Genomic DNA, 14,423 nt, shown 5'->3' on the forward strand with positions numbered 1-14,423 from the left:
TTTTGAAAATCCTTTCCTTGATTTGAGACTGGAGTTACACAAGTGTTCCTCCAATTCACTCAAACCAAGGCTCTGATACCAACTTGTGACACCCAAAAATTCAAGCCAATTTAACTTTTAAAAACATTTCAAACCATTAAAAATCATTACAACTTTGTTTTCAAAATGTATAATATCAGATTTTTCCCAGAAACATAAACAAATCATGAGGAGTTGTACGATCTCGCCTTCGCCTTGCCGCGATCCCCTGATGTACCTGAAACAATAAACTGAAACTGTAAGCCCAAGAGCTTAGTGAGTTACCCCAAAATACTGATACACATACAGTCCACATAACCATGTCAGCAATAACATATCATAACAAACTGAACAGCATGTAATGGGTCCACAGCCTTACAGACTGGATTACCCCTGGGCCTGCAGTGTGAGTCTGGATTGCCTTACGGGCCCACAGCTCACATCTGGCTTGCCATCGAGCCCTTAGCCCGTAACCGGAATGCTCCCGAGCCCACAGTACGAGTCTCCCTTAGCCCGTAACTGGAATTCTCCTAGGGTTTGTTGGCTACCGCACGGAGCAGTACAACCTCAACCCATCCCACATAACATATAACATACAACATAACCACTGAGCATGCAATAATCATATAACATCACAGGTAGTCCTACAGGTCTACCTAACTGGCATAACCACTAGCATGCAACACTAACTCATACTCAACATCTAACATTGCTAGGATAACATATCCAATAGGCCGGCCTTGGTGCCTTAGACCCCTTAGTATAGTGAGGATAACTCACCTCGCAACTGTCGTCTGAAACTAGAAAGCTCAACTCCCGGATCACCAACACGAACTCCCCCACCTATAGCTACCATAAAACCCTTTTTCATAAGTTTCCAAATTACCAAAATACCCTCAGAAGTCGACTGGTCCACTCTTGGTCAAAGTCAAAGTCCACAGTCAAAGTCAACAGTCCATGTTGACTCGACTCGTCGAGTGCAGTTCACCGACTCGTCGAGTCCTTCTTGAACTCGAGAAGTTGTGAAATCCTTGTTTAGCTCGTCGAGTTCCCCTTTAACTCGCCGAGTTCATACGTGTCAAAAGATTGAGAAAAACCCTAGCCAACTCGTCGAGTCTTCGACCGACTCGCCGAGTTCAAGGCAATCATCAACGGACTCGCCGAGTTGTTCATCCAACTCGTCGAGTACATGGCCATCTTTATGTGGCTCGCCGAGTCCTTGCAGACCTTCATCCATGCAGACACTTTTTAAGCCATGCCAAGGTTCCAGATTACAGATCCAAGCTTCTAAGGCATGTTTATCATGTAAAGTTGCAAACTTTACACGCATGCAAGGCCCTAGAGGCTCTAAATGACCAATCTAAGCTTCTAATGGAGCTTTACAGCTTAGGAGAGTCTCATCCTTGCAAGAGCTAGAAACTTTATGGACTTAGGACTCAAAAGAGGTTCAGATCTGAAGTTTCAACTTCAGATCTAGCTCCCATACCATAATCCCTTCATGAATAGCTAAAGAAAGCCCTAGTCTTCACATATGAATGATTCTAGAAGAAAAGAGGTCAGGGTAACAGCTTGTTACCTCCAAAGCGTGCCCAAGCTGAAGTAGACTCTAGATCCACACGAAATCCTTGATGCTAGCCTCTTGATCTACAAGTTTCCTTCACAAAAATCACTTCTCAAAGCTCCAAAACACTCTCCAAGCTCACACTCACGGAAATTAGGGTTTCTGGCTCTCAAGGGGTGATAGAGGACAGTGGGAGACGCTAATGGTCCAATATATAGGGTGCAGAAACCCTGAAACTTAGGGTTTCCACTGCCAGCTCCTACTCGTCGAGTCCCCCATTTCGACTCGCCGAGTCACTCATTAAATGACATGTCCTGGCCCGCTACTACTCGACGAGTCACAGCGTCAACTCGTCGAGTAGACCTTAAAACATGAAATCTAAATGGAATAATAATGATACCTGACGGTTGGGATGTTACAATGACAGTCTTATTTCATAGTTACTTCCAACGTATGATCGACTGTGGATGGTTCGAATAATAATAATAATTATAATTTTTTATTATTTTGGCAGTCAAAACATGCAAAGTGAAACAATAGTAAATAATTGGCACAAGACAATAACTTTACTTATAAATAAAACTCATTTTATTTAATCATCAAATGTCAATTACAATTTAGCTATTACAAGTTTCGATTTATCTAATTCCTAAAACTAATATCGTCCTTTAGCCCAATGCCCCTCGCATATTGTAAGTGCTAAACCCTAGCCAGTCCCTTTGTAAGAGGATCTGCTAGGTTGTCCTCTGACGATATCCCATTTACCACGAGGTGCCCTTGATCTATTTGATGTCTTATAAAGTGGTACTTTCTATCGATATGCCTAGATCTACTATGATCTCTCGGTTCCTTGGTTAAGGCAACCGCCACTTCATTATCCCAGAAAATCTCCATAGGCTCCTTTATGGATGGAATGACTCCAAGGTCTTCGATGAAGTTTTTCAACCATATTGCCTCCTTCAATGCTTCGCTTGCTGCTATGTACTCTGATTCGCACGTTGAATCAGCTACAGTCACCTGCTTGGAACTTTTCCATGTCACTGCTCCTCCATTCAGGGTAAACACCCAGCCCGACTGAGAGCGGAAATTATCTCTGTCGGTTTGAAATCTGGCATCACTATACCCTGTCACTCTCAAGTCATCACTCCCACCGAGGCTAAGGATCCGGTCCTTAGTCCTCCGCAAGTACTTAAGAATGTTCTTAACTGCAGTCCAATGAGCTTTACCAGGATTTCCTTGATATCTGCTGACCATGCTCAAAGCAAAGGCCACATCAGGGCGAGTACAAGTCATAGCATACATGATCGAACCAATTGCGGAAGCATATGGTATATGACTCATTTTTGCTATCTCAGCCTTTGTACTCAGACTTTGAGTCTTACTCACTTTGGCATTGCCTTGGATAGGTAAGTCACCTTTCTTGGAGTTCTCCATGCAGAAACGTTTCAACACCTTGTCCAAGTAGATAATTTGACTAAGTTCTATTAGCCTTTTACTCCTGTCTCTCAATATCATTATCCCTAGAATATAAGCACCTTCTCCGAGGTCCTTCATAGCGAAACACTTCCCAAGCCAGGACTTGACCTCCTACAAGGTTAGGATGTCGTTTCCTATGAGCAGTATGTCATCTGCATACAATACCAGAAAGCTCAGTATACTCCCACTAACTTTAACATATACACAGGACTCATCCTCGCTTCTCGAAAATCCAAACTCTTTGACTTTCTCATCATAACAAAGATTCCATCTGCGAGATGCTTGTTTCAATCCACAAATGGATTTCTCAATCTTACACACTCTATTAGGGTACTTTGCATTGACAAAACCCTCTGGCTGACTCATGTAAACATCTTCAGCCAACTTTCCATTAAGGCAAGCGGTTTTGACATCTATTTGCCATATTTCAAAATCATGAAATGAATCTATGGCCAACATAAGCCTTATAGATTTAATCTTCGCTACTGGTGAGAAGGTCTCATGATAGTCAACTCCCGGAGTTTGAGTAAAGCCCTTCGCAACCAGTCGTACCTTATATGTGTGTACTTTCCCATCCATGTCGGTCTTCTTCTTGAAGATCCATTTGCACCCGACTGTCTTACGACGTGGTACATTATCAACCAAGTTCCAAATTTGATTGTCATACATGGATTGAATCTCGATGTCCATAGCCTCTTTCCATTTTGCAGACTCGGGGCCTGCCATGGCTTCCTTGTAGTTGTTAGGTTCATCTAAAATTACCAGTGTGCTATCACTGATAAATGTATCACCTTCAGTAGTAATATGGAAACCATAAAACTCAGGTGTATTTCTAACTCTACTGGAATGCCTTAGAGGTAAGGACTCGTCAATTGGATCAACTGGAGTTTCCTCCTCAGGTTGATTGATAGTGTTTGAGGTTCCTTCATCGCTTGACTCTTGAAGCTCTTCAAGGTCAATTTTCCTCCCACTGTTTCCTTGGCCTATGAGTTCTCTCTCACGAAAAACTCATCTCCTCGCAACAAAGACAACATTGTCACTCGGTTTGTAGAAGAGATATCCAAAGTATTTATGTGGGTAGCCGATGAAAATACATCGCTCACTCCGAGGTTCGAGCTTGTCGTGAGTTTCTTTTCTCACAAAATCCTCACAACCCCAAAGTTTGATGTGGTCTAATGTGGGAACTTTCCCTGTCCACATCTCGTGAGGTGTTTTGGAAACCTTTTTCATATGGACTAGATTAAGGATATGGGCGGCAGTCTCTAAGGCATACCCCCAGAATGAGATAGGTAACGAAGCTCGACTCATCATGGAACGAACCATGTCTAGCAAGGTTCTATTGCGCCTCTCATCCACACCATTAAGCTATGGTGTCCTAGGTGGCGTCAATTGTGAAACAATTCCACATTCCTTAAGATAGTCAAGGAACTCGATACTAAGATACACTCCTCCACGATCGGATCGCAGCATATTTATCTTCTTGCCCAATTGATTCTCCACTTCTTGCTTAAACTCCTTGAACCTTTCAAAAGTTTCCGACATATGCTTGATTAAGTAAATATACCCATATCTACTATAATCATCAGTAAAAGTCACATAGAAGCGGTTAGCATCCCTTGTGGCGGTTCTGAATGGTCCACACACATCAGTGTGTATGAGATCCAACAGACCTTCACCCCTTTCACAAGTACCAGTGAAAGGTGACCTGGTCATCTTTCCAAGTAAACAAGATTCGCAAGTGTCATCCGACTTCAAGTCGAATGACTCCAAAACTCCAGCCTTTTGGAGTTGGGTTATGCGCTATTTGTTGACATGTCCAAGACGACAATCCCACAAGCATGCTTTATCCAAATCATTGGAAGAATCAATATGTGACATCCCCAAAATCACGGCCAGAAAAGACCGGTTTCATTTATGCTTTTAAAATAATTTCAGAGTAAATCCATTGATTTAAAAGAGTTGCGGAATTTGTCCCCAAAACAATACATGATAAAATAAGGTTTATCAAAGCATTTCTTAACGAAATGTATTTTCATTATATATCAAAACTCGGGATGTCATGTTCCGATACAGATACAAAAGGATAAACAATAAAACATAGACCTTACACAGTTTATAAAACTACTGGTCTATAAATAAAAACATCTTCACAAGTTCTCCAACTAATGCTCTCGCGCCACTACCTGTAATACAAAGAAACTGAGTGGGTCAGGCTTGGGAGCCTGGTGAGCATATAGGTTTTCATCCCACAATAAATAATTATATTTAATTTCACCAACCAACAATAACCCGATTACCCATTCCCGTTATGCTCACTTTACGTCCCCATGACAACAACTATTACAAGGGACCTAATCTAGGATTTTCATCGGGGCGGACACTACTGCAGAGGGGTTTCCTCAGCAATGAATGTCCTAAGGCAACCATGAGGGGGATAGAATACAGCAAATGAACACCCAAGTTTACCAACACCTACAGGTTATGAGCCTGCCAGCATTCCACAGAACTGTCTAGAAAAGTCTGTGGTCGTCATCCATATTCTGCTGAATGACTAGATCACAATCACATCGAGGCCTCTCATCATTTTATTTCATCACACAACAACTGTCTACCCATGTTCTACCCAACATATTAGTAGATAAAAATATATACACTTATATACAGCTTAAAACGTGTACAAATCATTCATTCAATAAATTATTCAAATAAGCAAATAATATACAAACACATAACACGTATTTTGTATAGAATACTTCGTATCTACGTGTTAGAAGAAAAGAAATATACACTCACTTGATAAGACGATGATCGGACAGTACCTCGTCTCTTAAAATAATCTTTTCCGATAAAACCGGGATGTTTTTCTTGAAAACCGGGCTTCTTGCGGGCAGAGTTTCGGCTTGGAAACTTCACTTCTCGGGATCTTCGGGGCTTCGGAACTTGCCTCGGGTCTCGGGAATAATATCGGGGCTTCGGGGTATTTCTTGCACGCAAAACGAGGAAAATTGGGGAGAGAAAGAAAGAATTTTGGGAAAAGAAGTCGGCAGCCTCGCATGCCCTTTTATAGCAGCGAGACCTCGGACTACGCTGGGCGTACTCCGGATAAGGCTTCCACGTGGCGAAGTCTCGATGGAGGAACGAGGCCTCTTCTGGACCGAGGAAAGCAGCAGTACACTGCGCGTACCCATCTTGTATGCAGGGCGTACTTCGGATCAGATCGATGACTCCCCCCCCCCTCCTTCGGATAATATCCAAATTAATATTAAAATTAATATATTTTTAATTATTTATAAAACTTCTGAAATTCATATCTTTCTCATACGAACTCCGTTTTCGAAGTTCTTTATATCCACGCGTAGGTGAGACTAAGCTCTACGACTTTCATATAGACTTTGTCGGCTAATTTTGACTTTATTTTTATTATATTATTTTTAGTAGGCCGGGACAGGAAAACTCCGTTATAAAATCATAACTTCTTCATCCGACGTCCGTTTTCGTCTGTCTTTTTACCGTTGGACTACTATCGATGAGATATTCAATTCTCATTTAGAAAGTTTCGGCTAGAAACCACTCGATCTCAAATTCGAGTATTCGGGCTGCATACTGCTAAGCTTAAACTTAGAAAAATCATAACTTCCTCATACGAAGTCAGATTTGAGCATTCTTTTTATGCACACTCTCGGTTTAACGTATTCTACGACTTTCGTTTAGATTAATAAGGCTAGATATCGCTCTATCTTAAATTCGTATTTTACATCATACAGTGTCGTGCCGGTTCTGTCGCGAAACTTCGACAGGTCATAACTTCTTCGTTATAACTTGGATTTCGGCATTCTTTATATATTCGGAAACCTCGTCACGACCACTACGTCTTCATGTATCAATATTGGGTTTTTTTCTAACATTTCATTTTGACGCTTATTCTTAACCTTAATTAAATTAAGACACACAATTAAGCACAAAACACACAATACTCAAATAATACACTTCTATTATTTCAAAATGGGTTACAAAGGTTAACTTATACTATTACAACGACATTAATGCCTAGCCTAGAAACAGGGGCGTTACACAATATTCAATACATTATTTCCAAAGTTATCTACAACCATCACAGTTTCATATATACCATTGCAAGGTAATGCTTCAAAATAAAATACACCATTACAATAAGCACAAATACCACCATTTTCATTATTAAAAGAAAAGGTAAAACCTTGTTTATACAAACTGTGAAAGGAAATAATATTTCTCGCCATATCGGCCGAGTAACAACAATTATTCAACTCTAAATTAAAACCATTACTAAGCAATAAAGAATAAACTCCAATCTTGGTTACAGGCGACACTTTCCTATTTCCCATGATTAAGTTTATCTTCCCGTGCTCCACGTCCCTACTTCTTTTTAGTCCCTGCAAATCAGAACAAATGTGAATACCACAACCTGTATCAAGGACCCAAGAATTAGCATGTGATGAGTTATTAGATTGAATAGTGTAAATACCTGCAAAGGAGGGTTTGATCTTCCCATCCTTAATGTCCTCCAAGTACTTGGGGCAACTTCTTTTCCAGTTCCCTTTATCATGACAGTGGAAGCACTCTGCTTTCTTCGTATTGGAAGAGGGATTAAAAGAACCAGCTTTGGTGCCACTTGAAGAGGATCCATCAAGAGACTTTCCCTTGCGGCTCTTGTAGGGAGCCTTCCTCTTCTTTCCATTTCCATGTCTGATTGCCAGAACAGGGGCAGAAGTAGTAGTAGGAGTAGACACAACCGACTTACCTTTCAGATTGCTTTCTGCAGTCCTTAGAAGGCCTTGAAGCTTGCTAAGAGTGACCCCCTCCTTGTTCATATGATAAGTCATACGAAACTGATCATAACAAGAAGGTAAAGAGTGTAGAATGATATTTATGGCCAACTATTCATCAAAATTGACACTCAATTTAAGCAAGCGGTCCACGAATCTCTGCATCTTCTGCAAGTGGGCTGTGATGGGTTCACCACCCTTCATTTTGGTTGTGATCATGGAGGCAATGATCCCATACCTCTCCTGCCGAGCACTTTGATGGTATCATTCCATCAATTCATGATACATTTCATAGGGGTAGTAGTCATCATAGGACTTATGCAGCTCAGCAGTCATGGTTGCAATCATTAGACACGGCACCTTTGTCGCATCCCTCTCATGAGTAGTGTGTTCAGCGATTTGTTCAGGAGTAGCAGTGGTGATATCAATCTCTTTGAGCTCTTTATCGAGGACATATTTTTTTTTCCTCATAGTGAATAGCCATCCTGATGTTTCGAATCCAGTCATTGAAGTTCGAGCCATTGAAAATGACCCTCCCATATAGGTTCATGAGGGAGAAAGAGCTTGAAGGTATTGGGTTGGAAGCATTGTTTGGGATAGACATCTATAAAAGAAGAATAACAAAGTTTAGAATAGATGATAATCCTTAATATTACAACTAATATGAAATATTAAGGCTAGGACCCAACACAATATTCTACAATTACAAAGAGGGACGCCGTAATCCAATTGTAAAATATTTGAAGGTAGGTAAATGACGATTTACCAATTTCCACCATGAAAAACAAAATAGATTATTAAGTATTAATTGGTTTGAAATTCCTAGATCTTTGAGATTCATTGAACTTTTCAATGGCATGTTTAAATCTTGATTGTTCCCTTCAAGTTTGTGACTGGGATGCTGAGGATCACAAACAAGGTGAGAATAACCATGCAAATTAGCTTGGTACACCCAATGTTACAAATCACCTAATCAATGTGTCGTTTAACCACACACGCTCCATTGATCTATGATTAACATCAAGTTACCCTTTGTCACACATTGTCAGTCCCAAATTAGTGTGTCGGTTAACCACACATGCTCCACTAACGACTTAACAAGGTGCAAAGTGTAATTTCATGGATTAGCACGTTTTCACATTTTTCCTAAAGTAACTAAGATTGAGAATTTTAATAAAAGTCTAGTTACTTTATTTTTTAATCATTACACTTTTAATGAGGGAGAATTAATGTCCTATCCTACCCGTTCGGCTAATGACCCTCCACCAGTCAAGGAAGCGGTGTGTGAGAATGGACACCCATTAAACTACCATTTTATAGGCAGTAACCTTATACCCCTCTTATAGACCGGATTCGTGAATGAGGCCTACTAACGGTAAAACGGATTTTATCTTATACATACATATATATATATATATATATATATATATATATATATATATATATATATATATATATATATATTATTAAACTTATAATATTATAAAGTATAAGGGTTGAATTTTAACTTTTAAAACTCTAGGGTTTGGAATTAAATTTTGATTAGTGTGACTTTACAAATTCCAAAACTTGAGGGCAAGTTTTGAAACTTGTCAAAACTCTTCACATTCATAACTTATGAGTTTAATTGGATTTTAATGTATGAGACCTTTCATTTTGATAATTTGAGGACAAGTTATGGAGGTCATTAAAATTCATTTAGATCATATTTCTAACAACTAAAATTATCACATAATCTATGATCTAACTAAACTCATAATCAATATAATTTCTAGTCAACAATTTGAAAGTAATTTTGTTTATCATATAAAAACAGCAATTATTTTTAAAACTTTGACAATTATCTTGTGGTTGGATGATTACAAGCACTACCATATCATAAAAAACATTTCCAATGATCCAAAACAATTTGTGGTAGTGTTCCAAATCCAAACCAGGCCAAGAAAATCGAAATTCTGCAAATAGAGCCTTCAACTCGTCGAGTACATGAACTGGACTTGGCGATTTTCTCTGTTACTGAGTGGACTCGTCGAGTCTGTTCATGTACTCGGCAAGTTCACCATTCAGAGGCCAAAATTTCGACTTTTTCAGCTTTGAAAAACTAGTAAGCATCAAATATAATAGAAAACAATCCTAGGCTCTGATACCACTGTTTGGTTTTGAGCACTATAACACTCATATGGTGCACATGCAACCCTAAATGCTTTGGATCTATGTTTTCTCTATTATACATGCATATTTTCAATTTTTCCAAAGCATTGTCCTAACTAGCATACAAATTGCCAAATGAATAAAACATCTAGTTAGATGACATACCTTTTGAAGGACTTGTAGTTCTTGACCCTTGAAAGCTTGAGCACCTCAAGTGTGAGGCCTCTAATGGTTCACAAACACTAATATGCAAGAGGATGATTTAAGAGAATAAGATACTTATCTCAATGAGAAGGTGCATGTATGTGTAGCCGATTTTGGCTCATGGAAGGGTTCTATTTATAGTGTTGGACATGCTAGGGTTACACTTGGTAAACCATAATAACCCATGACTTTCCACATTCTCATGCTCCATGGGTTTAACCTCCATGGACTATCCATGGATTAGTTTAGCCCATAATCATGGATCATTATCCCACACTACAAGAATGATTGATTTACATAATCAATCCCCATATATTTAATTAGTCTCTTTTGATCACAAAATTAATAAATTAATTCTTGATCAATACTAATTAAATAATTTCGTATTAATATATTATACTTGTAATATATTAATAAACCATAAATAACCTTATTCTCAAAATCCATCCTATCAAATTGCACTGGTGAAGGCAACCCAAAAGGACCATGCTACAATCGGTTCAAGTACATACCAGTTATAGTTATGGGCTTAGACACCAAATCCAACACAAAACACACTCTATAAACTCACACACTCAAGGAAAGGACTAGGGTTTGGGGAAAACGGCTCAAATCTATGGAGGCTGAGGTAAGGGAGGGTTATGAGCTCATAAGGACGTTTATATAGCACCCAAACCCTAAATATTAGGGTTTCCTTTTGTCATGAGTACGCCCAGCGTACCAGGGCACGCCTAGTACACTCAGCGTACCTTATTGTACGCGCAGCGTACTCCTTGTGATCCCAAAATTTCAATTTAGCCCTTAGGCTTCTCATGGTTTCACCCTTCCATCCCCATGGACTATAAATGACAAATCTTGGGATGTTATAGATAACAACCGAAAAGAACGCAAAAGATAACATACCTGCAAGATCACCTGTCGGAGAACGAACCTCCCCTGTCTAACACTACAATGACCGGTTCCTCTCTGTTGGGGCTCCTGCCCTACCCTCACGACTATCAGAGATTCACAAAATAGCTAGAGCAGGTGCACTCACTGCTCCTCCCCTTCTCCTCAGACAGACGGCCTTCTTGTGGCCCACTTGGTCGTAGAGAAAACATAACGGGCTTGCCCCCTAAGAACAATCCCTACTGACATGATCAATCCTGCCACACTCGTAACAACCCATACCCCTGGAACGACAAACTCCATCGTGCAGTTTCCCGCACGTGCTGCACCGACCCTGGCCCTGCCCGCCCCTCAATCGTTGATCCGAAGTCTTGGGTCTCTTCCTGGGACCCTCCCCTACATGCACCTGATCTGGCCCCCTCGTCCCCAAGTGCTCCAAATTGATCTCCCACTCACAAAAAGATAGAGTGCGAGCCCCAACGATAGCCATAACCTCAGCGCGGATCGCGCCCAAGCACTCATCCAAGATCTCCAAAATACCACGGGTAATCTCCGACGAGATAAATTCTCACATCTGCTCGCTAATCGGCTCAGCACCTACACCGGAGCCGGAACTAGAACCTGAACCTCCTCCTTTAGTGCTCATCACCAAACTGAAATAAAACATGCCAATGATCAGAACACACCCAAAAATCCTCCTCCCACAAACTTCTTAGATTCTCCAAGCCTCTCCTGATTGGAGTATGGATCCTATGCTTTCAGTAGTACGGGCCCAATACTACCTTCCACACCTATCCATACTTTTCTAAAGTATCATCCTAAATCCTCTAAGTCACCCACTCAAACTGATGCACCAAAAATTCACTAAACTGCGCCACCAAAACCAATTGAAGCACTTCCTAGGCTCTCTTAGGTTCCCGACCTCACTCTGCCATCAGCTGCTGAAAAACTCCCCATAATGACAGTCATCCACCTCATGAATACCATCATATTCACTTAGTAGCTGACTCCCATCATTTAAGAGTTCCACAAGGCACAAAGCAAGCAGCATTCGTGTAGTAACACTCCAATCCATAGAAATATCATAGAACATTCAACCCATACACCACCATTTATGCTAGAAATTCCACCCTTACTTTCGGTTGCCTTATGCATGCAAATTATACACAGAACAGGATCAAATAGACTGTCGAATAACAGACTCTACCCTAGAATCACAACCAGACAAGGAGCAGTGTAACGTCCCACTGATAATAACATAAAATTTTTGTTTTTAGATTCAAAAATCTTTAATACATATTAGTTACATAAAACCAAGGTAATCAAGATTTAGGAAAACATCATCGAATCAGAGTAAATCACAGAATGCGGAAACATATGGTGTGTGCTCTACAATCACCCTGAGCTCTTCCATTTGAAAACCAAGGTACCTGAAACATAAACTGAAAATTGTAAGTACAAAGCTTAGTGAGTTCCCCAAGATACCTCATACCATACATATCATATAACGGGCCCTGCCCAAATGAGATACGAGCCCCGCCCACACTCGCATAACGGGCCCCACCCAGATGAGATACGGGCCCCACCCACACTCGCATAACAATGAGATACGAGCCCGCCCACACTCGCATAACGATGAGATACGGGCCCTGCCTACACTCGCATAACGTTGAGATACGGGCCCAACCCACACTCGCATAACGGGCCCCGCCCACTAAACATATAACCATACAATCATATAACATTCAAACGCATGGGAAAATCACAAAGATAGTAGCATACTACACAATCATCGGGGCCCGCCCACATACAAATCATATATGCATAACCTGATACTAGCATATAGAATAATCATCGGGCCCCGCCCAACATACATATCAATACATACACATGCAAGAGTTACGCAGACAACTGGCATCCTAACATAATAACCATGGGCCAGCATTGGTGCCTTTGACCCGCCAAACACAGTGAGAGACTCACCTCGCACTGCTAAAGCTCACTGAAAGAATTTCCTAGCTGTTGCCCTGACGACACCTCCGAACTATCAGAACAAAAATAACACCCAATTAGCAATTGGGTTCCAATCTGTAACCAAAACTTCATACCTGTGGTAAAAAGACCATTTTACCCCTAAACTAGCCATGTCCAAATCTATGACCCAAACTACAATCTGAAAGGCCCACTTATGAGCCATTGGCCCAATTTTCCAAATTGGGCCCAAACCCCATACATGGCCTTGCCTAAACCCATAATTCCCTTAATTACAAATCAGATTGCCTCAAGAACCCCTTGGGACAAACTTGTTCAATGACATAAATCGAAAGTCAAAGTCAACGGTCCAAGTTGACCCAACTCGCCGAGTTGCCCATCAACTCGTCGAGTGTCTCCATTAACTGCACAGATCGGGAAAAACCAAGTCAACTCACTGAGTACGCCCAAGAACAAACAACTTAATGCATTAAGCTGCCTTCATCGAATCCAAGAGCTCCAAAGCTCAGATCTCGACCAAAATGAGATCAAGAAGGGTAAAGTTTCAAACTTTACCCCCTAGGAACCACCTAAATGGGTCCAAACCCAAACCCTAGACTTAAAAGAGCGAGGGCTTAATCATTAAGCACTTAATCATCAAAGACAAAACCCCAAAATGTAGATCTGGCCCCATAAGGCTAAATGGACAAGTAAAGTTTCCAACTTTACGCTTAAGCATGACTAGGAGGAGCTCAAAAGCTCGAAAAGAGCTAAATGAAAGACTTGATGAATGCATGAAGCCCTTAAATCCATAAATTTGGCACATTTATGCCAAAAGAGCTCATGTAGACCTTAGATCTAAAACAATAAGCATTTGGGACGTCCTAATCCTTAACTGATGGGTTTTGAGCATTCTAACACTCCTATGTTGTACATGCAACCCTAGAAACCTTGGATCTATGTTTGACTATGATACATGCAAATAATTATTTTTCCAAGGTTCTTATCCTATCTAGCATGGGATGGGGAACTTGAATCAAATAAAGCTAGTAGAATTACTTACCTTGTAGTTGTAGTTGATTGCTTGGAGTTTTAAAGCCTAGCACCAATAGTATGGATGCCTCAAATGAAAATCACAAATCACCACAAACTTGGAACTTTGAGAGAATAGTAATCACCTTCTTGAAATCGGCCCTCTTACTTTACTCACCACAACTCATATGATTTCAAGAACCAAAGCCTCCTTTATATAGTGTGGTGGATTAGGGTTACATTCATGTAAACCCTAATACCCATGTCTTTTCATTTCCATGAGATCCATGGGTTAAAGCTCCATGGAGTATCCATGG

This window comes from Lactuca virosa, chromosome 9 (assembly GCF_052849685.1).
Source record: "Lactuca virosa cultivar CGN04683 chromosome 9, Lactuca_virosa_CGN04683_v6, whole genome shotgun sequence".
In the NCBI taxonomy this organism is placed as follows: domain Eukaryota; kingdom Viridiplantae; phylum Streptophyta; class Magnoliopsida; order Asterales; family Asteraceae; genus Lactuca; species Lactuca virosa.